Source organism: Poeciliopsis prolifica, unplaced genomic scaffold, assembly GCF_027474105.1.
Source record: "Poeciliopsis prolifica strain line A6 unplaced genomic scaffold, Auburn_PproV2 SCAFFOLD040, whole genome shotgun sequence".
NCBI lineage: Eukaryota > Metazoa > Chordata > Actinopteri > Cyprinodontiformes > Poeciliidae > Poeciliopsis > Poeciliopsis prolifica.
Genome location: NW_026562415.1, coordinates 3,421,996 through 3,444,240, shown reverse-complemented (window position 1 = coordinate 3,444,240; position 22,245 = coordinate 3,421,996). Strand labels below are relative to the sequence as shown.

Genomic DNA, 22,245 nt, shown 5'->3' with positions numbered 1-22,245 from the left:
ATAAAAAAAGCTTCAGCACTTTAGATCTGAATGTGTAAAAGTGCCACTATATATATATATATATATATATATATATATATATATATATATATATATATATATATATATATATATATATATATATATTCATTTTATTTTTAATGGTTTAACAAAATAAAGATGTCTTATTTGAACCAAAGCTAGTGCAAGAAAATAAATTTTTATATGTACATATAGTTTGAGTGAAACACTAATTACTTAATTATTTTGTTGTCACAGAAAAAATAGGATTTGTTGGGAAGTAATGGAATAAAAAAATGAGAAATGTGTAAAACTTTTCCTTAAAAAAGGTTCTATGTGTGTGTGTAGCGAATCCAGTTCCACAAAATTAATCAAATCCAGCCCCTGATTTTCTGAAACTGGATTGAAATGCAAATAATGCATTTTTTAGAGTTCTATGTCCAGATTGCGCATCCAGGCAAATAGTGCGTTGGGATTTTGATTTTACAGGAAGTAAGCAGGGATCTGATAGAATATTGTTGCATGAGATCGGAAAATATATTAAAACAGTCTTTGTCTTGGTTTGAGACTTTTAATTTGAAGTAGGAAAGGAAACAGTTCTGAGCCTTTTGTGGTAATTGTGGTTACAAACATTATGCTCACTGTTCAGTGTCTCATGATGTAAAAGTTGGGATTTACCAAACAGGATCAGGAAGAAAGTAAAGCAAAATAAAATCTATGAAACATCATATTTTAACCACTGTAAGGTGATATAGCCACACACTAACTATGAGTCACTATTGATGCTAATAGTAACATTTGCTAAATTAAAGGTGCTAAATTAAAGGGCTGTTTCGCAATATTTCAATGTCTCCGGGCTTCTTTTGATCATCTTTAGTCCATTCTTGTAATGAAACCACAGCAGGTAACTTAATTCAAGCCAAAAGTTGTTTTTATTGTGACCATTTATAATAACTTGTTAATAACATAAGTTATTACCAGATTGGGTACTTAATAAATAGTCAGTAACGGCTTATTCACCAGCGTGTCTCTTTACTTCCAGATGATGACATGCAAATATGGTCAAATTCAATAAAATATTCAAAATATTACTAATTTTAGCAAAGTAATTCACATGCTAGAAATCAAAAGTTGTAGATTTTGAGCGAGAGGTTTGAATGTTGGCCACCACTGATGGATGCAACAATAACTCATAAATAAAACATGCAAGTTTTGACGCACAAAAATATCTTTTATATCCCAGATGTTTAGGCCTATGCCTATATTTTTCCATTAATGGTTAAAGTGGTTTCATTTTTTGTATCGCTACACCAAAAAAAAAAAAAAAAAGTAGCAACCAGCCAATAATGTCATAACCTGTTACAACATTAGCAAGTTATTGTGTTAATGACTTGTTTAAAAATGACCAAATTATTATGTTACTGGCCAATTATACAATATTGGTTGCTGCAGTCCCTATAAATGAGGATATTCTTCACTGTGCTTGCTGCTTTATTTGAGTGTTAAAGTGGCAGGAGCGCACACATCAGAGCGTAACACTCTTCAGCTATGAATCAGTATTCATCCGATGCAGCTCTGTTGTTTCAGAGCGCTTTTAATTTGTGCAGCCATAAATCTTTTCTACTCATCCACGAGATTGAAATTTCTTTGCAGTTTCTTTCACAGTGATAAACAACCTCAGCTTTTATTTCATTTTTTTCCCCCTCCAATTACTCCATTTGACAAGCTGGAAATCCAACATGAGCCTTTTGTAAAGACCCTCACACTTGTGCTGTGAATGCGTAAAGGCGCGGAAAAGGTCCACCTTCCGCCTGGTTTGGAACAAGAAGACATTCACACTCCCACTTTAGTCGAACCTTTCTGTAATTGTTTGGCGACTGAATATGATTGTTCTTGTTGCTGCACAAGTCTCAGCTGGAGACTGAAATGAAAGGAAAGTTTTAAATAATGACGTGCTTCGCTGAGAGGGGGGATGTTGACGTGCCACGTCAGGCTATTTTTACAGTGGACTGAAGTCTTATATATGCAGAGTGCCAGGCAATAGACTGTGTGTGCATGCTAATGTTTTTTTTATTTTTTATTTGGACTCCCAATTAATCGCTAACAAGCATTTGGTTTTTAACAAAGGATCAGCAGAAAAATGGCAAAATCTCCTCATTATTTTCATGCTTTTTTTGTTTCCATTTGACAACAATAACGCTTCTGAATGGAAAAAAGAGATTTGTGTTGCATTGAAACATAACAAAGTCAACCATCGTGGCATATATATATATATATATATATATATATATATATATATATATATATATATATATATATATATATATATATATATATATATATATATATATCCCCACCTCCTTCCGATTCAAGCTTAAAGACATCGCCAATAATTGGCTTCTGTTGTGCCATCCGAGGCGCTGCGCAATAAGAGCGCAGCCCGCAAATGAGATGATGGAGCCATTACGGAAACAGCCATCACCAGGTCTTAAAAGCTATTTGAGGAACGCCGTGGCCCAGGGATATTTCAAGGCGCAGAGTCAGCCAGACGAGAACGGACGCAGAGTAATTACGGATAAACGCTTTTTCACAACGTCTCGGTTCATTTGAGAAGTTAAATCGAATGTTTGCTCTCATGGGGACGTCAAGAGTTTGATGGGTTGTTGAGTCGCTTTGCTTGACATGATATAAGTGATTATTGTGCAGCGGAGAAGATTCTGAAAGTTCACTCACGTTGTGCCTAATGTATAATGACAGATGCACAAATGTAGTGAACAGCATGAGTTAAGGTTTAAATGAAGGGTCTTTGGCGTTGTCCTGTTCTTGAAGCATCCAGCACAGGGGCGGAGCTTCGAGGTGGTTTGGAGAGGCGGTGGGCCCCGGATGGGAGGCATCCAAGGCATTCAGGGATCCAAGCCTTTATCAGGATGAGAGCTGGACAGGGTGGACCTTCTCCTGTTGCATATAAAATGTTGCCCCAGTAAATTAAATAGTAGGCTGCCCCAGTCATTGTTGACTCATGCTTGCTAAAAACTTTACCAGACTGACTGATTTTAGTGACATAGTGGGTGTAAAATATTGAATAAAATGTTGTTCTTCATTACTGGCTTCATTTAATTTAACTTTATGACACACAAATTTAGTCCTTATTGTCTCCAAGTGTATTCTGGGTAAAGCTTGTCACCCCGTCCACCAAACGTCATCATCGGTCACTTGGCAACAGATGGCAAACGAGCTAGCTAGAGCATTTCTACATACTAAGCTAACATGAGTGAAGCTCCATGGAGCGACGAGGAAAAACTAGACAAATATTTTGTTCCTGTCTTGAAGATGAACCAGCGATTATTCACAAAGTGAGAGTTAACTGTAGACTGACTGGAAATTGTATCAGCCTAGCCGCCGAGCTAACATCAGGCTAACATCCTCTTTGCTCTCTGTCGGTGCTACAGCGGTGACGTTTCTGTTGTTCTCTCTTGGTTTGATGTACTTCATGTCAGATGGATTTCAGAATGACATAGTTGCTTTCTGTGGTGTTGAAGCTCCTCGGTTGCAGGCATATTTATGTTGTGAAGTAAAATGATCATTAGCTTTATTATTTGGGTATAAAGGGTCCGGTCATTAGCCACGCCCCCTGGTTATTAGCCACGCCCCCTTACCCCACGCTGACTTGTTCCACTAGTGATCCAGCAGATTGTTCAAAATGTTAAATATATCTGCTATTTAACACCTGTAACTGTAGAGGTTATATTTTTCTATTTTCCAGAGATTATCCAATTTTACTTTTATGGTTTAGTTAAATATCTTTAAAAAAAAAACCGTCATGTTGAAAAGAGTTATGTAAATATATGGAAAAACAACTCAAAATGATCAAAAATCAATAAACTGCTGCTTAGTTCTGAACTCCATGCTTCTTGTCTGATTGCTTCATGTGTTATTCATGTAAGATTTGTTTTTAAAAACTGTCTTAACTTCATTTACTTTTAGTCACATTTCCTGGTTTAACGGGTGTTATTGCTTCAGAAAATGAAGCCTAATTCATAGAATTTAAGCCACTTTTGTGTTTTTGACCTCAGTTACTGACTTAAATAAACACTGTTTGTGGGGAACAAAGTTGCCACCTGGATTTAACAAACCAAATTGGTTCCATCCTCCTATTGGATAATCACTGAAGCGATGCCGAAGCTGCTAAAACTAGGCTGAGTACCGTCTAACACGTTACTAAAAACCGGTAGGTATAAGTAAAATAGACATGATTTGTAATCTACTTGATGTCCATAAAATAAGGACTCCAAATAAACAGATGTATGAAATAATGCAATATTACGAAACAAATTATATCTTAGAAGTTAAGCGGTGGTTTCTGTGAAAGTGGTGTTTTTTTAAAATGCCTTTTTTTCCCCTGCTGTGATCTCATCACATATCACCTTTTTTTTTTTTTTTTTTTTACATAAAATTACAACTATTGCTTGCAGATTTCATCAGTGTAGAGATGGAATAAAGAATAAAGGTTTTGGTGATTTACTGCATGATGCAGGGGACCAGAACTTAAGAGTTAATGCCTATTCCTCGGCAAGCCAACAAGTTAGCATGAAACTTAGGAATCTCCCAATATAGGAGAAACACAAATAGAGATTAAAGTATGTTTATAATCTAAATACAATAAAAATAAGAGCTGCGATTCTATTTGAAGTGCACAACTTCAATGTGAGAAAATAAGGCTTCTCTGCGTCGATGTATCTTTGGGTGGACAACTGCTGTTTTGACCAGAGGAAGGGATTTAGCTATCAGACAATTAACCAAACCCAGCTGACACAGGGTGAACCCGGGGCTTACGGGGGCCCCACCGGATCTGGGGCCCTGGGGCAGTTGGCCATACTGCCTTAGTAATAATGGAGTTACAGGAAAAATGAGGCGGATTACAATCTGTGTGGGCCGCTCGCCCATGATTTACTCCCAATTAAAAAACGAGACTCCATCTAATCTTCATTGGAAATTGATTTACTTTGAGAAGACAAGGTCTCCGCTCGTTTCCCGCTGTTCCCAGCTCTATTGCAGAGGAAAGCCTGACTCCGTGCATCAAAAATAGATCAAAAGCAGGTAAAAAGCAAGAGTGACCGTTTCTGAATCTGACAGGCCTGAAAACGGCTTAATTTTTAATACGTTTCTGAAGCTGAGGAAGCAGAGCCACAGCATCCTGCGTACCTGCGCCTCAGAAGTCCAGCAGCTGTCAGAATGGCCATGCGGCGGCGTGTATGGGGGGGGGATGGAGTGGAAAACAGCGAGCTGTCGCTGTGATTGTGAGTAAAAAAAAAAGTTTTGGAGAAAAAGATCCAATTTCAGATTCATTTCAAGTTTAAGTGACACTTGTGGTACTTTACAAAGTTTAAAGAACTTCAGTGTTTTTGGTGTAAAAAGTCATTTGTCTCTGTATCTCCCCTGTGTATTCCAGCTTTAATACTTTAAATCGAGCCCAGCCGTCGGGTCACAGGGGCTCTGATTACATCTGTGACCCTCTAACACCAGATGATACTTGAAGATTCAAGGCCATAAATGTGAACTTCAGGTTTTTTTTGACCACAGCCGACTCTTTTCCAAATTCAAGTTGACTAATTTGTGATCGTCATCACAAATGCACCTCAAACTTCTGGAGTTTTGTGGCTTTACAAAGAGTGTCTAGCTTAAAATGAATGAGCATTGTGGTTTTGAACACGTTCTGTCTGTTTATTCTCTGCAGTTTGACTTCCCTCCGTTTGCTTTAGCTTCATAAGCTAGCGTTAATGTAGCAGGGATGAAAGGGCCACTGTTTTAAGGTTTACAGTAATGAAATTAGTCATTTTTAGTTTGCATGTTTAAAAATATTCAAATTCAATTTGATATTTGGATCTGTGCTGATAAAAAGTCTCAGTCTTTTGACTTTGACGCAAACATACTGCCTCAGACATTTCTTCAGCGAGAAGAATTAATCACTAAAGAAACATTTTGAATGTTTCGTTTTATAATTACCTACGTTACTGAACTGATTTTATTTGAACTAATGTCATTGTCTTAAAAATATGTACTCCGAATGTTTTAATGGCTTATGTGGTGAAAGCTCCTATGTTAGCATTACAATTTTAAGAAGAAATTAACACGGCGTCTATATTCGGTTACATTTCTGGACTCCGGGTTCTTTGATCGCCAATTCAATGAAACGCTGACTCTCTGAAGCGTTGCAGCAGAGGCGAGCAGAAGGCAATGAAAGCAGGTGGAAATACTTCAATGACCAAACAGCTACAAGTGTTAAATGTGGCATGTTTGGAGCTTCATAAATTTCAGAAGAAAGGCCTTTTTGAGGATGTTTTTGTCCTCAAGTCATCACAAGCAGACCTCGGCCTCCAGCAACTTATTGCTAGCGGCGGCTAATTCGCTCCCAGCCTGTTTGTGATCTTCAAAATGTACTTTTCAGGATTTTTTTGAAACTCCATCCAGGGAAATCTTTTACATTTGGCAAGAATTTGTCCTACAAGCGTGTACTTTTTTTCTTTCCATATAAACCTCGTCTTATGTCTCCTGTTTATCTCAGCAGAGTTGCTCTCCTTGTTTGAAAAACTTCCCTGCTTGTTTAGCATCTCTAGATACTTCTACTATTTATTTTTTTAACGATTAATGTAATCTTACTGAGACACAAGGTCTAAATGGGTGTTAAGACTATCAACGCTCATTTATTTTAGGAACTTTATCAATAAGTCAAACACTTTATACAGATGAACTACATCAATATAGATGCTTGAAAGCCTTTATTTCTGTTAATTATGATGATTTTCAAGTTTCTGCTAATGAAAACATGACATTTAAATTGAGAAAATCACATCAAAAAACATCATTTATTACATAAATAAAGGCTTAATAAATAAAAAAGGTATTTTTAATTTGACAAAACCGGCCTCTTCTGAATGCATAGTCACATTTTTAAAATAAAAACAATGAACACAACATCATGCAATGAATTAGCATCCCTACATGACACATTACAGATCGAGATTAAGTAATTTTTCACATAATGTGCATCATCTTATCCTTTAACTTCAGGAAATGGAACATGTGAAACAGAGAGACACATTTACAGTAACATCACAGTAAATAGAAGCTCTGAGATTTAATATGGGGCTTTTTTAAAGGCGCAACACAATAAAGCTCACTAAACCTAATTACTTCACCACTGCGTGTAAGTTGTGGAGCAAATATTGCACCAGAGAAAGATTAAACAATTAGTTTTAAAATGAATTATGGTTCACCCGAGAAGATGCATTAGACTTCATTGTGTGTGTGTGTGTGTGTGTGTGTGTGTGAGTGTGTGTGTGTGTGAGTGAGGATGCTACCTCTGCTGTGTGAGAGTGTGAGCCATGGCGGATGCTGTCATTAAATAGCCCCCTGGCCCCTCTCCTGAGTTTGTTTATGCTGCACTGGGCATAGGAGTAGGTGGCAAACAGATGGGCATCCATGAATTATGGAAATTATGGGCTTTGATTAACCACCACACACTCTGCTGGATAAAAGTAACTCCAGGGTTGCCAAGTTATGTGGTGCAGTGGGCTTTGCTTCTGGATCCACAGCGCGTACATCCCCTAATATGTCGTGATCCGTGGAGTTGAGCTATTAGTTTTCATTTGTGTTTGTTTTCTGATCATTTATTATTTTATTTATATTCGTAAGGTCTCGCCATACTCGGTTCATTCCCTCCTGTTTGTTGTTGTCTCTCCGTATCAACTAATTAATTTAGTGTTTTAGTTATTTGTTGCACTCTCTTGTCTGTGTGTTTTTGTTTATTCTCTTCAATGGGTGAATATTCCTCCCTTGGTTTTTAGTTTTCTTTGTATCCATTGTTCATATTAACCTGGCCTTCAAGTTTTGTGATCCTCCACAGCTGTTCCACATTCACCTGATTAAGCTCGCCTCGATCCTACATAGTTCTGCGCAAAAGCATATAAGCTCACTGGTTTACATTGCGTAGAGGTTCCCTTCAGTCTGCAAATTCTCTGTTAAACTTTTTTGCTCTTTTTTTGCATTTTATCCTCTTAATATGCCTCAAAAAATGTGCACTTCAAAAGTTAATGGCAATATTAACACTTTACTTTACCTTCATGTCAATACTTTGAACTATTGTGTTCAAGACCAAACATCCTATGAAAGCATACCGCAACTTGACCTTAAAGCTACTCCATTATTCCAACTCCGTGGAAGGAAAAAAAACTTTTAAAAAGTTGTCAGGGAATTTAAAGTTTCAAACTCTTTAAATTCTTTGATTGATTCATCCAGATCAATCAGAAAATTTATGTCTATTATAATTATATGCATATGTTACAATATATTCCGCTCAGTCTCCTTTGGTGCAGAGAATATAAAAAATGAAGTATTGTGTGTCCTTGTTCTCTTTAGTGCCGTGATTTACCCTTTGCGGACGAGCTTCAGGAATTAATATTCATTTAGCAGCATGCAGCTATATAATTAATCATGCAGCCTGTATTCTAATCATTTAAGTCTTCCGTCATTTCATCAAATAAAGCCAGATTTGTAGTTTTAATCAAAGCTTTTTCAAAGTATTTGATTTGTTTGAGACTTCCGACAATTATCAGAGCCGTGCTGGCAACGCAGCCGCCTCAGCATTCGATACCTCTGATACTTCTAACACCTCCACCCCCAGCACACCATCAACTGTCCATTACACACACACACACACACACACACACACACACACACACACACACACACACACACACACACACACACACACACACACACACACACACACACACACACACACACACACATATACCCTTGCACAATCCCCATCTCTCCATTTTCATAAATGAAGAGAGACGGCCTTATCCCGGAACCAACGCAGAAAAGCAATTAAAAAGGAATTAAGGGTGTGCAGGGAGAAATTGGATATGATACCCGACGCCTATTGTAAATGTCAACGTTATTACTGTGTTGTTGTTTCCCATTCCTTCAGCTGCTTTGGCCATTCACAGGAGTGACAGTCTATAGTCTGGTGGGCTTAATGAAGCCGTCTCAGCAGCCAAGGTCTTGGTACGTAAGGTGAAGAGTGCTGCTTATCCACTTCTGCATGCAGTTCTCATTAAGATCAGTTTTGCCGGTGAATACTTCACCACCCACTCCCCCCTTCTTCCCTGTCTCTATCCTCAAGCAAACGCCTGTTAAACTTATTTAACCATTCTGCCCTGAAGCTTTACGAAATTCTGCTGCAAAGCATTTCTTTTCCTGGGTTTTGTTCTTATTTATTTATTTTTTTTTGCCTCAGATAAGAAAGCCTTTGCAGATGGGTTTTGGTAAAACAAAAGCAAAACAAGCAACCAGAAAAATGCATTTTTACACCTGTCTGACATTATTGTGGTCCATTTCTCTGAAATGCCGGTGAATGTGCACACATAAATTGGTAGTAAACTCCAATCAGGTGCCAGTAGCCAAATGACAGGGTGCAACACAACTCTCTGTAGTTGTCCATTAAAATATCATGTTTTGCCATACCTCATAAAATCTTGTTTTTATAGTGAGGCAGCGACAGAAGTTGTAGACTAAGCCTCTGCAAAGAAAGATAATAACAGTGAAAGTGTTGAACGTTTCTTCCAAGTTTTTGGGTAATTGGGGAGATTACTGTTCTGCACTGGCTGCCTCTGGCAAATGTTCTCGCTTAATATATTTCTTCAAAAAAGCGATAATTGTCTTCAATATGTAAGGGAATTTCTTTTCTGGAAAATGAAGAAAATTTACCCAATCAACGAAGGAAATGTGTGCTTTGGCGAGCAGCTGCTTCAGTATGTAGTCAGTTCCTTACTACAGCCTGAGACAAAACTGGAAACATCAGAGCTTATTCTCAATATTTTACACCCAAATCAACCCTCTTCAACTGATATAAGAAAATACTTGTTTTTTTTTTTTCAAAATTGAATTTCCCTAAGAGACTTTTATTTTCCATCTTGTGGCTTTGCCACGAGTGAATTGCCGTTTGTCTGGGCGATGCCTGCATTGGGAGTTTTTTTTTTAAATATCCCAGAAGGTTTTTTTTTTTTTTTTTTTTTTGCTGCTGCTTTTTCAGCCTCCTGCTTTAAATTCTTGCAGACATTCGCTTAGTGCGGCCACAGTCTGCTGCCGTCGGCCACTGAGCAGCTCCACTGGAGCAAGCTGAGGTTTAAGTGGCTTCCTCGAGGGTGCCACAGTGTTGTTTGTTGAGGGAGCAGCTCGTTCGCCTTCCAGGCTCACTCGAATATCCGTCCTTCGATCTTACAGGGAAAGTTCAAGATGAGCGATTCCTCCTGTAATTATGGCTCGACCAACCTGGCCATCGAGGTGTGTGTCTCTTGAGTGTGTGCGTGTTTCACGGCGTCCTTTGTTCTCGCCCTCCTGCCACTTCATCTCACTTTATAATGGAAGTGGATGACAGCCACATCTGAAGTCGAGAGATGAAAGACATCATTTACAAGTCGGTTTCTGCTCTGCGTCTGTGTGCCATCTTCAGAAACTCCCTCACACACACACACACATTTTATAACAGGCCACTCAACACTACACCACAGCTTCACCAGTACAGAATGCTGCAAACATATTCACACCTGTTCATATTGGGGGGGGTTTTCATTGTGTTACACTACAGCCACAAGCTTCAATGTTTAATTTGATCCAAGACAGAGGAGTGTTCAGCTGCGAAGTGGAAGGAAAAGCTATAATTTCCGCTCATCTCTGTGTTTTCAGGGAGTCGATTCCAGAAATTGAATGTTGTCTCTGAAAGTTTCATTTATTTTTGTCGAATCTTCAATGATCCAATGACATTCTTAAATCTGACTCTTTGATGTGCATATATACTGTATTGTTACATTAATGGGCGATGCAGTGCAACCATGCTGCATCTGCGTCACCCGTTAATATCTAAAAAGGTCTCATGCTGAGTTACCTTTAAGACCATACAGAATGGCTCTGCAGCTGACTGTTTCTAAATTTACAGCTCTCCGAGGAACCATTCATGCCACATTCATTGAAATGTCATTTAATTTCTCATTTCTTTATGTAACGGTAAAAATAAAAAAAGAGAAAAAATCTTTGTTTTTCTTCTATGTTCTGTTTCTTCCTTCTCTTCTATGAGGTAAGGAGTATATATATTGATGAGAATAATTTCGGGGTTTGTCATTTTTGTGGTGTAGATGAAGTTTAAATTATATCAAAACTAGTTAGTTTCTGTTTTGGTTTTTTGTTGCAGTCAGTGCGCGGCAGAGATCTGAAGCCGAGACACAAACCTGGTGCTTCAAAGGGGAACTCGGCTGATTTCAGAGTCTGTTTATTGGTTTTGGGGAGAAAGGCTTCAAATAAAGCCCACCGCTGCTCTGGTGGGGAAACCTGACGGACAAAAACAAGCAGCGCACTCTGGGTTTGTTTACCTTATGATCTGCCTCTTACCCTGTGAGCCTTCAGGTTCAGGAACCACTCTCAGTTATTTGACCAAAAAAAAATCCCAAACAAAAATAAAACTATAGATTATTTATTGGGAATTAGCTTTATTATATGTAAAAAGATTACACTTTTTTAAAGAAAACTCTCTATATTAATTTTTTTTTGTACTTGTCCACGTACTTTCAAGTTTAAATTTTTTTATTATTATTATTTGTTCCTTCTGATGAGTATTTGGACTGGTTTCACTGCAAAACTTTGATTTTTTATCATATTTCTGACAATGTAGCTGTTATGTCAGGAGTTTTTAAGCCTGTCCTTGTTAATGATGCTTAAAGTCCTCCAGAATGAGAGACTCTGGGTGTCTTTGTGGTAAAGCTGCATTTCAAAATAGGAGGGGAGAAAAGACACAAGGTTGGCAAAAAAAAAAAAAAAAAAAAGAAAACAGAACGGAAGGAATCATAACAGAAGAGTTGTTCTTCTTTTTTAATAAAAGGATTCTGGTGAATGTATTAGCTGGCTGAATTTATTCATCAAACTTGTCATCCACCTTTTGCTTCCCCCCCAATTTTGTTTCTGCGGCCTGATAGTGATCGTCTTTCTCACCCAATTACGAGAGACATAACATGCCAAGCTCCGCTGTGTTGCCGTAATGTCTGCTCCTCTGCGTCCTACTGTACCCTCTGGCCCACACGAACACCATTAGGGGTTGGAGTACAACATGCACCGGCATCAACTCTCCGCGCCTTGTCTTGATGCCCTTGAGCGGTAATTGGTCGAATCCCCACAGAATCTGACTTGAGGGCACAGAAATCCACGGCTTCCCAATCAGCCAGCTGTCAGTCATTCTGCCAACTAAACTAAAGCCGGGGATAACTAACGGGCTGAGATTGGAATTTAGAGTTAGTGAGACATAAATCTTCCCGACAAGTTTGTGCTCGGAGAGAAAATGCTCTTTTAGGCAGGGATATCACCAAATTGGATGACAGGGATGCTGCCAACATGGTGGTTTCGGGGAAAGCCCAACATCTAATTTGCTTTTCACAGAATGAGAGAATGTGCTTTTTTTACCCTCCCTTTTCTGTGCTGCATGTGCAAAAGTGACACGAGGAAGCGAATAAAAGCCCCGATTAGCAACATGTGAGCCAATAAATTTAAAAAACATAACATTAGGATGAAAATCTGTCTTATTAGTACATTGGAGAAACATGAAGTGTGCATTTCATTTCTTTTCTCTGTGTTAAAAGTTTTCCTTGAGCACAACACCACAAGAAGAGCCTTGTGGAAAAGAATTGGTCCCCTGCGACTCCACACTGGATCCCCATAACCCTCAGCCTCCTCCCTGAAGTTTCACTTTAATCACGGTTCTAAATCTGCGCCGGGTCCAGGGGCAGCCGACCCCGCTTCCTGACCTTCCTGCTGGGGGGAGGGCAGGCCGTATCACAGCTGCCGGGGAAATCGATAGAGAATTAGATGATTCACACGTCATGCTGCCGCTGCCCGTTGATCACGCTGGAAGCAAGGCGACTGACTGTAATCCCATTCAGTGGTGATTAATGCCGTAAAATGATGATCTGTAACAACCCAATTCGTCACCCTCCTCTGGGGTACATTACCCCCTTCTTCAAAAATAATACAATTGTATCTGCAGGATATACTGAAGGGCTTGCAGAGTTATGTCCTGGAAGCAAACAGAATGGGAGAGGAGAACACAAAGTTACACAAAACCAGAACATAACAGATCGAGCTTGAAGTTTTAATGGTCCTGTTTTGAGCACAAAATATTCACAGCTTGGGACACTGCCTTGGAAAAGTATTCATTTCTTTATTGCTAAGTGTTTCGTATTTTGTCTAAATAAGATCAAGTTTAACCAGTTGCTTTCAGAAGCAACCAGGAGGTCTGTGGATACATGGAAGAGCTGCAGAGATGATCAAATCAGGAGAGAGAGTCTAGAGAAACACTGAAAGTAAAACTTTTGAACTACAAATGGAATTTGACTTACATGTTGATGGCCAGGCTTGTCGTTATCAGCATGCTTGCTACAATACTTCCATGAGAAAGTACATTGTGAAGAGAAAAAAGAAAGATAAAACACACAAATAAACCAGAAATATATATATATTAATTCTTTGTATTTAGTAAACATTTTTTATTTGCTGTTGTTGATTACATGTTTCATTTTTTCTATTCTTGTTATAGTTTTTTTCTTCTTAAAAGGACTAATGACTACTGATTGGTGTTTCTTCAGTCGGACGTTTCTGTTTATATTGTATCTTTCTCCACTAACTGACTGCAAGCAAGAAGCCAAGTGGATAAGAAGTCCGTATTGTCAAGTGCAAAGGTAAAAATAATTAATAAATCCTCAAATTTCGGACAGGTTGAGATACATGGTATGCTCTAACGGAGCTCCAATTTCCTGAAGCAGTGAACGCACCGCTTGAGAATCTCAACGGCTTGATTAGTCTTACAGCTTCAGCTGTGGACTTTGTTTTGGCGCAGAAACACAGAATATGACTTCGGAAGGAACACGGGAAACTGATATTTGAAGAATTTAGTTTTTATTTATTTAAAAAATACAACTAATTTCAAAATGGACACTAGATAGAGCAGTTTTGGGACAACAGATGATACGCCGTTTCCAGGAGTTTTGAAGGCTGGGTAAGCTAACCGTTAGCTCTTGTTTGCTAAATATGCGCGACTGTTTTCAAACAAAACTTTAAAGTTCATCTTTACTTTAAAGCCGATATGTACTCCATAAGAGGATAAATTAGTAGTAGAAGTAGGAGGTGTGTCAGTTCTTGTATTGACTTTTGCTCTTCTGCTAGCTCTTAATTATATTTCTGAAGCAGTAAAAGTGAGCCATTGTGATGCAACAAGAACCTGCAAAGTTCTTGTTTTCTCTTTTTTCTGTCTGTTTTCAAGCCAGAAAACAGACAGAAATGTCTTTCAATAGGCCACTCCTTTCTCTATTGGCCTGTTCATAACTAAAGGCAAAGTCTCTTCAGGATTTTATGGTGGACAGAAGAGTTCTTGGTTTCAACATTATCAAGTTGTTGTGATAGCAAAGCAGCCAAAAACCATTTTGGGCTTCATGTCTGTCTAACATTGTGATAACACTAAATTTTACAACACATTTTGAAAAACATCTACAGAATCCATTTTTTCTTCTGTTTTGCAAGTTGACTTTGCAAAAAAAAAAAAAAGTCCTTTAATGGTCATAGAATATGTAGCTATACCATACAAACTCATAAAAATGCATTAGAGCTTGAACACTCTAATACATTTGTAATGTTTCGATTAATTTTTGTCCTTCATAATAACAAAGGATGAGGTGTTAATTGTGCTGCTGAGATGGCACTGTTGCCTCAAGGTTTAGCTCTAAATGCTTGAGCCTCAGCATAAAATCAGAACCAGTTGGACTTTTTGGAGCTATAAACGTCATATTCCTGGGTGGAAGTTTGCTAACTTCTTTAGTGCTTCAGCTTGTTGATATGAACTCCCTGGCTATAGTAATCAGTGATTATTATGAGCTAGTAAGATGGTTGAGAAGGACGCTGATTACATATATATGCAGAGGCGATAACAGCTGATAACAGCCTTTTAATGAGATTATTTGAATGTCAAGGTGACTTTTATGAAGTTACTATGAGGATGGACAAGACATACAAATGTGACCACCACCTGCAAATGTGTACAGCTATTTATACAGCAATAATTTTATATTTCAGACTTTAAGAAAAAAAGAAAAGCTACCTTTGGAGTTGTGTGATGCTTTACAGCACCATTATTGTCTGTTTTGAAATATTTAAAGAGAACTGATGATGAGGAATAAGCTGTATGTGGTGTATGCTTCCGTTTTAACCATAAATCAAATTAAAATGGCCTGATGCATGCAAAGTTTATGCACATCTACAACTTGGAGTTTGTATAATTTAAATGATGTTTCTTTTTCCATTGCATATTGAACTGAAACAAAATTGTCAAAATGTTACAAGTCACTATTGTACCTGCCTTTAGATAATTGTAATTTTAAAAAATTATTATTATTGGATTACTCTAACCAGAAATGTTTTGTCTTTTCTGTTGTCAGTGTGTCTCACACAGGAAGGTGATTGGTGGCACACCGCCTTGTACACTTCCTGCAGTTTCTATGTAAACAATTGTCTTTTTAAAAATTATTAAAGCACAATGCAAACAAGACTTAACATAAAAAAAATTGTATTTTCATGAACCACCACATTGGTTCTGAGTCTGCAGTTCTGATAAAATGATAGGAGCCCATTTTGGTCTTGGCCCCTTTTGACCTGCTATTAATCTTGGTTTCCAGTCACAACAAATCTGGATTAATTCTGTACTAAAGATGTTGAGAGTTATCCACTGCAGGTAAGATATTAACTGCTTAACGCCGTTTTACCAGAATCCCACCTCATAAAATGAGGATTATCTATTTAAGCTTGACTTCTTGATTGCTTTCTAGCAGAAGGCTGGTTTTACATTTTACATGAGATCCTACAAAGAGGGCGATGCAGCAGAGCCACTGCTTGACTGCACAGAAGGATGTTGGCTGCTAACACTACTTGCATGTCCAGCTGGCATAATATTTTTCCTCTTTGTATTTACTGACAAATTTGATATTTTATTAATTTTGGGTTGTTGAATAGAATAGGCAGTGTTCCTATTGGATGGAGAATAAAAGCATTTATGAGAACATTATAAATACTTTTTTTATAACTTGTATTGAAGACATTCTCGTTACCCTGTCGCCTAATCTAAGCATGTAAAGATATTAACTTTGTACTTTGATTCTCTTTTATACACTTTCACTAATAGTCTGTGTTTCAGTAGACCAGATATGTCATAGATTTCCATTCAATGACATTGTTGCAAGAAAAGTTAGTGATTCAAAGTTGTTTAGATTAATGATCAAGTGATGCATTTGGAAAACATTTATTAAACATCCATCAATAAGACAGATGGCCTAACCAACAGATAGGCCCACACTGCATAGTCATAGTGATGGGTTAGTTAAAACACTAAAGGAGAATTGCTTATAATGCCCCTGAATGTTGTGCATAATGTTATCACAGCATTCAACGTGGTTTATTCCGTCTCCCCAGCTTCATGCAGCAAACCCGTGCTGAGCACCAGTCACATTAAAATTCAGATTGATCAACTCTTCGATAATTCATTTCTGCTGTGGTGGGAGCATCGTCGCAAAGCACAAGTGGCCATCTAGTTATTTGATGAGCACCATAATTATTTTAGCCATATGCCAAGGCTTTCCACAACACCTGATCCATCGCAGACACCAGCCAGGGATGGACCCGAGCCCAGCGTGCTGTTTGCTGCCGACAAACCATCCTTATTGACATTTTCTGTATTCACTGTTTGCTTCTTTATCTCTCATTGTTTTCTTTAATCCTTCTCAACTTGGCTTTTCCATCCGCGCCCACCTCACACACCCCCACCCTAACTTCCGATTTTTTTCTCACCCTCAACCCCCACCCCGTTCACTTGATTATGTCGAGCCAGTCGGGGAAAGTGTCACTATGGAAACAGGGGCAGAGGCAGTGTCTGTGGAAGCAAAGGAGGGGGAGAAAGAGATGAAGGAGAAAGAACGGGAGCTGGCCGATGCGGAGGAATCCAGGGGTGGTCATCTGCTGCAGAGCTGCTTTTCTTTATTATTTAAAGAAAATAATAGCAACAAATTTGTTATTCAGAAGGAAGTGGAAACTGCAGGTGCCCCACTGGGTGGTGTATTCTTATCCATTGCGCCTTGCTGTGCTATAAGTACTTCTTTTGTTTCTGTAGGTGAAGCTGCACCCTCTCCAGCAGTTGTGTGCACAATCGGCACACTAGCTTCTAGATTTTTACAAACTCTGAAATTTCTTAAACCCTGGACGTTTAGGTATTTAAATCTGGCTTTGTTTGAGATCCTTTCAAACAGGATTTTTACATAAGCATTACAGTGATATTTGCCTAATTTCATTTAGACACAAAATCTAAAGCAGAAAGATAATAAAATCTCAATTTTCCTGGTTCTGCCTCTTCAATCTGCATGTTCTTAGTTAATAATTATGGGGTAGGATAAGATGCTAGAACAATGATCTTAACTAAAATACGTTCAACGCTTGTTTTTAATTAAAGCAAATGTATGAAAAATTTTTTAATTAAAATGTAATTCTTGTTCTTTTTTGCTACTAAAATACTATGATGATCATAACCTTCACATTTGCGTGTTTGGTTGTAACATGGTATTAGGCAATAATTCATAAAAAAGCAATTAAATTAAGTTTCTTAGTAAATGTGATATTTGCATAGAACTTTATCTTTTCCCTTTATCCTGCAATAAGAGTCTGAAAACCTGTTTCAATGGTTAATTATCAAGGCAGACATAATAGTTTCTTCTCATCATATATAGTTTTAGCTTAAATGCGATACCTGGTGCTTCTTTAGTTTTCCTATAATGAGGATCTATACTTTTACTCATTGAACGTCGCTTTTTCTACGAAACAGAAAAGGTGTAGCAGCCTGCTGATCAGCAGTGTGTGGCAACAGTTGTGGAAGAAGCAGTCCTAAACTACATTGTGCCTTATGTCAGCCCCTAAATGTACAACTTTAGCACAATATACTTCTAACAAAACATTAAGTCTTACTTTGTCCAATGCCAAACTAGCATATTTCTTACCTGGGAGGGGCAGAACTTGGACTTAAGAGATTTTAACAATCTGGTAACAATCAACACACTTGAAACCAGAATTTGTGTTTGACTTTTACATTGTTTATCATTTTGACAGTCATGGGCAAAAATATCCCATCACTTTTTAAAATTATGATAATGCATTCAGTACTTAACAGAGAATTCACTGTGCACAGCTGAATACATGCAACATTTTTACACCGTGGTCAAAACCACTGACTGTGGCCACAATAACTAAATGTAAACGATAAAATTAAGCAGTTGAATGATTCACCCACTGTGCCCTGAATGCACGGTCTCACAACTTCCTCCTCACCCACATGCTCCTGAATTTTGCACCTGCTTATGCATAATAAAATGTCTCAAGGAGGCTTGCTTCAGAATTTTAGTTTCCTCTGCAATGTACTCTGTTCTGTTTTATCAAGTGAACAGAACATTGCATTATCTGTCAAAATGTCGAATGACCTTCATATTTGTCAGTTTAAAAAAAAAAGCGGTCAAAGATGGGAATTATTTGGTGATTTAAACTGTAGAGATGGCATAGTGAAACTTTTTGGCATTATCTCCATCTGTGGAATTTAATGTTCATTCTTTGATTTTTCCGTGTTGACTTGTAAGATTTATTTTCTGTCCTTTAGATGAAGTTCATTATTTATTTTAAATCATTAACCTCTCAGTGAATGTTTTTTTTAAACCAAAGATATTTTCAAAACTGCTAAAATGATCTTTCCTATAAGTGACAGAAATGTGCGATCTTCTTTCAATCAGCTGAATAGCAGTGTGCAGCAACAGGTTTGGGAAGCATCTCTCAGAAAAAGGACTCTAAACTGTAGGCGTGTTGTACCGACAATTGTTAGTGATTTTGAACCTGCGGTGTTGTAACCTGAAGACAACAAAGCAGAAAATTAAATTTTTTGCTAATTCTGAAATACCCAGAGAGGAAAATCAGCAAAATCTCACATTTTGGTGAGCTATCTTTGATCAGTGTGCATTGAAGCCACTGAAATAAGAAAAGATAAAATATCCTTTCATTAGCAGCAGTAGAAGAAGGAGTGGTAATTCAAGACTATTTTGTCACAATCAAATTTGAGGAGAGAGAAGAGATTGGAGGGAGCAGGTTAGAAAAAAAGGGGAGGAGTAGAAGAGGAGGGCGGGCGAGGGGAGGGAAGGAGTGAGGTATGATAGTGAGAGGGGCTGAGACAGTAGCAGAACGAGCCGGAGAAGAGAAGGAGCAACTCTCCTCCCAACTCTTCCTGCCGGGGAAGACGCAGAGTGAAGGTGGCAGTCCCGCTTCAGCTGTCCTGAAGTGAAAACCAGTCACTACGAGGTATGTTACCTCTTCACTTATGTTCTAGTGCCTCCTTTCTCCTCCCTGTGCCCTCCTTTATGAAGGCATTGGTGCTGAGTGTTAAACGGTGTGTTTACAAAGATCCTGCTGAGTTTATAGCTTTTCCACTAGCAGATGTCTTTCTTTCTGTATGCATGAGTGAATAGATGGATAAAAATGGGTTCCCATTTGTTGAAGGATGCTGTTCTGCTGAGAAACACTTTTCTTGACATTTACGGAAAGGTAACATTGCCTGCAGTCATAGTTCTTGTCATTACACTGACCTGTTGTGACAAGAGTTGATCTCTTAACAAACTTGTGCTATAGGTTATTTTTTTCTGTCATTTTCTTTCCACATTTGTTCTGTCAAATAAGTAAGATAGAATTTCAACTATACTAGAAAAGCACAATTAACTTTCACCTTTTTCGAAATTAATGTTTTCGATACCTAATTTTTATATTTTTGCTAAACGAAAGTGACCAGAAAAACCAGGTTTTAACTAATGAACTCTGTGCTAACAGGCTGCCTCCCTGACCCTGGCTTCAGAGTATCTGTCAGCAGCTCTCTTCATTAGTGCCATTAAGGGCAGTTTAATGTTATAACACACACACTGGTCGTATCGATCGGGAAACCTGTTCCCAAGGGGGCTGTAGACGAGACGAGCTCGCACTCCATTTCTAACCGTTTTACTCTCAGTAGATCCCAATTCAGAGGGAGACTAGCGAGTGTTAAAGTGCAGGGATTGTCTTTGCGGACATGTCATGATGTCATACTAACTGGACTGTTTGTTTTCTAGCTACACTGCAGACAATTATTTAACAATGCAGAGCCGATGAGTTTGGCAAAAACTAAGTTGAGGCAAATTTGGTGCTTTGAACTGCACAGTATGTTAAACTACAAAAGGCTGCTTGGATGAAAATTTCAGTTGTTAAATATTTTAACATGCAGTCACATCCTCCATCGCAGCAATATGCAGCCCTTTGCTTGTGTGATACGACTGATTCTTTGAAAGGTAGCAGGTATTGTACCAAACCTGTTTGTTTTTATGTTACTTCTGTAATGGTCAACATGTTGAAGGAAATTTTACAGACCAAATCAGGGTTATCCCTTCAAAGAATCTCATTACTCAAATTTATTCCAATGTTTTGACTAATGTGGGTTTGTTTGTAGTCTCGGCAAATAAGTATGTAAATTAGCAGAATTCTAAGCCCCACTACTGAAAACACCAGTTTCTTGTTCGTGCTTTCTGCATAATGTAGTGACTTGGCATCACCACCTGTTTGGGGGAAAAGGATTTCATTCATAATTTTCATCCAGTAACGTTTTCCGCACACTAATAAAATCAGTTTGGATTGCTTTGCACCTGGAAAGACGAATGCAGAAATTATTCTACTATCACTGGTAAATAAGTCGTTGAAATTAATTGTTCAAAAATGACAAAAGACAGTGTTTCTGGCACTGTGGGTTCTTGCATGAATGCTGCTCTGGTCAGCTCAACCATTTTTGATAGAGGAATCCAGATTTTGTGCCATCTCACAAAGCAAATTATGATCTACTGAGAATCATTTATTCTGAGTTGTACTTGTCCACATGTTGAGATTAAGTTTGCCTTACATTAAAGCTGTCTCAATTCCGGAAAAGTATTTTTAAAAAGGCCCTTAGTTTGGATTTTTAAAGAATTAAAGTTTCATAAATCTCTCAAACTTTTAAAATATATATAGTGTGAAATAATCCAGTTCAGATTTGGTCAGTCCACACTCTAAACTAGGGAGAATAAAATCTACAGGATTCTTGTAAGAAATTGTTAAATGGCTCTTTAGTTCAATGTCAATGTCAAATTTATTTATATAGCACAACAGGTATAAAACTGCACCGAAGTGCTGCACAGGAACAACAGTAACACAAGTAGATAAAACAGAATATCAAAAAATTGCTTCAGTTAAAAGCCAACGAATAAAAATGAGTTTTGAGAAGCGATTTAAAATGATCCAGATTAGAACTTAGTGGTGTTGACTCATAAATTTATGAAAAACTCAGTGAAGATGAGACTTAATTTTCCTTCCTATTCAAGATTTTGTGCTGCCCCCAGTAGAAAGGCATCCTGGATATAGAGCCAATTTGCTCAAATCAAAAGCAGTTAAACGATAAACTAAAGCTAATAAAATTAAATGTAGTTCCCAGTTTGAGGCAAGCACGTAGCAGATTTATTGCACATTAACTATCCTCAGCTAAGCTAATGAATTCCTCCTTGTAAACTGTTTACTGCATTACATGCCACAAACTGGCAGAGTGTGACAACCCAGGCTGAAGCAAAGTACAGTAGATGCATGTATTCATGTGCCTGCAGCTGTGTATGTGTGGATCTGCGTATGGAACGGCAAAGAAAGTATATGGAGATCAATGCAAGCAGATGTTCTCTCTGCACTTCAAACGCTCGCTCTGTTGTTGGCGCAGCAACGCTCCGACAGGCCTTGCGCAAGGGGGATCAAAGGCTAATGAGACAGCCATCGCACAAACGCACCCGGCAGACCCATGAATATTGATACGGCTCTGGAGAAAGAGAGATGGAGGCGAGAGGATTTCTTTGCTCGCTGAGCTGCAGATTAAAGAAGGCAAGGGTAGGAGGGGGTGCAACTGCATGTCAGAAGGACTTCGGGGTTGAAAGAGCAGCAGGGTATATGGTCAAATAGTGCACAGGTTCATGACAGGGCTCAGTTAGACTGGTAAAAGCTGAATTCAGTGTCAGCTTGACTCCATTTTATCTTTAATTTATTAGT

The 22,245-nt window shown here is 38.2% G+C and overlaps 1 long non-coding RNA gene across 2 annotated transcripts in view; it reads left to right on the top strand.

Moving 5' to 3' along the window:
- Window positions 1–13,891: 13,891 nt before the first annotated feature.
- Window positions 13,892–22,245, top strand: part of LOC129375640 (uncharacterized) — a 58,212-nt gene continuing 49,858 nt past the window's right edge. Inside the window, exon 1 of one of the 2 annotated variants that reach the window (XR_008607657.1) lies at window positions 13,892–14,098. This is a non-coding gene — a long non-coding RNA (uncharacterized LOC129375640). Of the gene's footprint in view, window positions 14,099–19,369; window positions 19,468–22,245 lie in introns of those variants that run through there. The other variant, XR_008607656.1, reaches the window with a different exon arrangement.